Source organism: Primulina eburnea, chromosome 5, assembly GCF_022965805.1.
Source record: "Primulina eburnea isolate SZY01 chromosome 5, ASM2296580v1, whole genome shotgun sequence".
Classification (NCBI taxonomy): Eukaryota; Viridiplantae; Streptophyta; class Magnoliopsida; order Lamiales; family Gesneriaceae; genus Primulina; species Primulina eburnea.
The window spans coordinates 16008234-16013449 of record NC_133105.1 but is presented as its reverse complement, the minus strand read 5'-3'; positions in this window follow the sequence as shown (position 1 = coordinate 16013449).

Here is a 5216-nt window from a genome sequence, read left to right as displayed (position 1 = left end):
GTGTGTGTTTATTTTATTTAAGAGATTTTGTAAAAATTATAGTGAGTTAGCATTTCATTAGCATTTTTAATTAACATTTTAGGTGGCATTTTAATTAGCCTTTTTAATTACCTTGTCAATTTTTAATTAAGCACCATTTATTCTCCTAATTATACCTTTAATACCCACGCACACGTTAACACACGCACACCACATTCACACACACAAAACCATCGGCCACTTCACACCACACACAATTCCTTCAAAATATTTTTTTGAGAAACCTAGGGTTCTACAAGCTAGTTGCAGCCGCCCCATTTCCTCCAAAATTTCAAGCAATATTCCTGAGTGCTTCAAGAGAAAATTAATGCCATGTTCGTCCCGGATCAATCCTCGTGCCATCTCCGCTTCGGTATCGCCGTTTCGGTATTTTTAATTATCAAAGGCACGTATATTCTGTTCTTTCTGCATCGATCTTGTCATATTATGTGTTGTGTTATTTTTATGCGTAAAAATTCATGTGTGACATTCGTCGTTTGAGCGGAAAATGGTTTAAATGCGTTTTGAAATACTTTTTAGATCTGAAAACTCGTAACTTACTGTTCTGTTGAAAACTGCGATTTTTCCGTCGGGATTTTGAGAAAACTTTAAACTAGAAAAATGTAGAACTTTTTGATGCCTTCGATTTGATATAAAATTCGAGATTTTTGGATGAAAATTGAGTGAGTTATGGCGTTTTTTGTGGGACTGCTCAAACTGCGTTTTCAGAAAATTATGTATTGATGTGTTCTTGAGATTTTATGGTTGCAGGCTTCGTTAGAGATCGACGGGTGATCGTTGCTGCGTCTAGGTATGCTTAGTATGATGTTGGGTTGTTATTTGATAGGTCGTTTAGTGTCGATAGGCACTCGACCTCATTAAAGTCGTAGGAAACGTTTCGGTGTCAATTGCCACATTTTTGAATTGTATGTGTCGTAGGGTGAACATCGTTGCTTTGAGTGTTTGTACGATTTTGGTTTGATGTTATGGCATGCTAGGATGGGTCTCGAGGTGTCGATTCATGGTCCGTACAATTGAGTCTAGATTGATAAGTATTGCATGTATTGAAATTTCGTGAGTTTGCACTGCCCACAGGTACACGGACCCGGACACGGACCTTGGCACGGGGCCCGTGCCTTCATTTTCTCCTTGGAGCATTTTTACCGAGACTACACGGACCCCTACACGGACCCATGCACGGGGTCCATGCCTTTTTATCTTTCAAAGTTTATTTTTACCGAGTCTACACGGACCCGGAGCCGGACCAGGGCACGAGGTCCGTGTACTTTCCTTTTGTTGGTACATTCTTTACGCACACACACGGACCCATACACGGACCCGGACCCGGGGTCCGTGTACTTCATGTTTCGGGAAAATTTTATAGTACGCTTTGAGGTTTGATGTCATGGTTTAGTACAATGATATACAAAGTCGAGTCATGGGAATTTTATAATGTCCTAAGGAATTGAATGAACTCGTAAGTGAGCATGATTACCTACGTCAAATATGCAAGTTAAGCATGTCAATTCATGATCAGGATGTGCAGCAACGGCCCCGATCGAAGTCAAACGAATCCCTCAATGCCAAGTAAGTAGGTTGGCGTGTAAGAAAATATTTTATGTTTTTGAGGTATGCTAAATGTCTTTTGACCAAATTGTGAATGGGTTTGGAAGTCGGTGAACGTGGCCGAGGACCTCTCCACCCCGTTAAATTATGAACGGGTTAGATCGTGGTTGGAAAGCGTTAAATTATGAACGGGGACCAACCAGCCCGTTAAATTATGAACGGGGATCTCATGTATGTGGCAGTGGATACGTCCCTGTCGACCCAGTACTGTGGTTTGTCTGATCAGGCGTTTATTATGTATGGGTCACTTGCTTTGAAACATCCTCTACGCAAAATGATGAAGTATGTATGTTCAAGTATGTTCAAGTATGCAGCATGTTTAAGAAAAGTTTATGTTGATGGCACGTCTAAGTATGTATGTACGTATGTTCAAGTTTCAAGTATGTATTTCATATTTTCAAGTTGCATGTGGTTTTATTACGTATTACTCGTTATTTCCAGTTTATACGTGTTGAGTCTTTAGACTCACTAGACTTGATCGATGCAGGTGAGTATGTTGATGAGGAGACAGGAGGTGGCGACCAAGGGGCAGGCTTGGACTGAGCGGGAGGCTAACCCGAGGACCGCAAAGTTTATGTTTTTACGCAAATGTTAATTTACTCTGATTTCTTGTTTCGAGAGAAATACTTTGAGCAAAACTTTGTGAGCAAATTTTATTGTAGTACTTTGAACCGCCATGTCTTATGGGGGACTTGGTTGGGATATTTTTATGACAAACTTTGAATGTTATTTTATGTTTAAGAAAATTTTTAATTTTTCCGCAAATTTTGAGTATGAAAAGTACGGTACGTTACATTATATACAGTTCAGCTGAGTCAGAATTGATTTTGAAGATTCAAGCAGTTCAGAAATTTGATCCGAATGTTCAAGACTTGATTTTGATAGTCAGAACAGTGTGTCAATCAGAATACCAGGTAGGTAATGCTTTATTTTATATAATTAGCTGATTTGTTTGTGTCAGATATTACGAATTTGAAATGACAGGTATTGTCAAATGCGCACGGTAGTAGATTCAGTGTTATTCTGTTAACCGAAAATGTGTGATAATTCGAATAGACAGTTTTTAAGTAGAGAGATTAAATCAGTTATGTCAGAATTTGTATTGAAATGTCTAAATCGTTGACAGATGAAGACAGAAAGATAAAAACCAGGGATTGGTTATACAAACTATTGATTCCTAAATAGAAATGGGAGTACATTTCTATGGATCTGCTGATGGAAGTACCGAAATCGTGCCAAGATTGTACCAGTATGTGGTTATGATTGAACGATTGTGCAAATCTGCCTATGTTCTATTGTATAGAATGACGTACAAATATGACCAGATGACTGAGAAGTATGTCATAAATGGGGGTCAGATTGTACTGAATGTCAAAGTTAATTATGTCAGACTGTGATTTTCGTTTGATTTTATACTTTTGACTGAGTGTAAAGGGTGATATTTCATCCATGATTTATAGATTGACGGATAGTCGGAGTGAACTATCCTGATACTGGAGAATATCCAGGAGCTGTAGTGCTGGATTTTAGCACTAGTTGACATGATTGATTGTCATGTATGAATTATCGTACAACGAGAGTTATCAGATGAGTATTGAGATGACATGATTTGAGATGTTGCACCGTGAGAACTGTCAATTTCAGTTGTATGGGGATTTATATCTCGATGATACTTGAGATTGAATCTGATAGGATCAGAGAGCAGATATCGAAAATGCGATGGAATCAGAAACAAATGACACAGATCAGAATACATAGATTAAAAAAGCCAACGTCGGATGATGACTGTTGGTATTTGAAGCCAAAGGTAGAATATATCTTGAACAGGGATTAACTAATTTGGTAGCAGATACCAAAATTGAATTGTTGATGGGTATATACGGATGTTGTATAGCCATTGTTCTGAGGTTGATTTTATCACGAGTGATTTCGTTGATATGAGTTTATTGCAGTTTCTGTACATCTCCTTCTAGTATCCGATTTGAAATCTGAGATGATTATCTGTATCCCACGAGTGGATTGCTTATGATTTCGGGGACGAAATCGAATCTTAGGGGGGCGAGAAATGTAAGTCCCGAGAATTGGATTACCGTAATTGAAATGATTGGAGTATAATTACCGTAATCGGAGATTAATCTGAAATGATTTATTGAGTAATCAAGGAAATTATAGACGAAACAGAGTGGACTGAGAAAGGTGAGAAAAGACGTGAAATACATGTGCAAAGAGGTGTGCTCGCGCACATGCGCGACGTGATGCGCGAGCCATGCGCGGAGTGGACAGAAGACCCCGCGCATATGCGCGGCGTATGGGCGCGCATTTACGCGAGGTATCCAGTAGCCTAGGAAATGCTCGGCGCATATGCGCGACGTGAACGGTGCATATGCGCGAGCAGGGCAGAAAGGTTGGCGCACATGCACGGCAGAATGCGCGAGTGGTAGAGGGCACGAGACAGTAGGTTTCGTGCATTTGCGCGATTTATGTGCGCGCATATGCGCGAGTAGTCCAGTATCTGGATAAGGCTTCTGGCGCATATGCACGGACTTTGAGCGCGCATATGCGCCAGTCATGCAGAACAAGAATATGCCACGTTTCTATCATGCACGAGTTTTGTATATATATATATATATATATATATATATATATATATATATATATAGATATATGCATACAAACGTTAATCAGCAAAATCGAGAATTGAGGGGAAGTTTACTTCTTGATTTTAGAATTCGATTTACGAGAAATCCGTCCGTCTGATTTTGAATCCGAGTACGGTATCGTGTTCCTAGCGACGACAGCTACAACTGGACGTAAGTTTTGTTACGTTTAGGCATGATTTGAAATTATGATATTGTCAGAATTGGATAGAATTCATATATGATGTTTTTGTCATGTTAGACATCATAGAATCGAAGTCAGATTGAAGAACAGACTGGTTATGTAATTGTTATGATTTTTGGAAGCAATTTGACTGAGATTTCATATCAGATTTGTATTGTTATTGAGATTATGAGTTGTACTGATACTGATTACGAAGTCTGGTATTATATTTGTGATGTTTGGACTGACGGGGTTATCGAGACTGTATTGTTATGCCGTCAAAACATCAGTTGATTGATATTGATCAGTTTCAGTAGTGACTTCGATTATATCGGGATATTATCGATATGGATTAAATTGTATATGATCCGATATTGATCAGTTTATGTTTTGATTTGAGTATTGATCAGAACAGATTCTGAATTGAGTTATATAATGATATTGTGTCTGTTCGGTATTGTTATTATCAGATTGAGAATGGACAGAGTTGAATTCGGGACTTCGTCTTCGTCAGAGCTGGAAGATAAAGGTATAAGTCAATGTGTATTGGGAGATCGACTTGAGTCGGTTTAGACTTGAGTTTCCCTAAATCAAATACTTTATTTTATCGCATTGATATTTGCATGTATTTGATTGATATACTTGTTTTCTTGATATATAGATAGCAGGTATCCGATTACTTGTTCTCTTGATATATAGACAGCAGGTATTAGTCGAGTAATCTTATGACAGAAGTGTCTAATAGTGGTGGG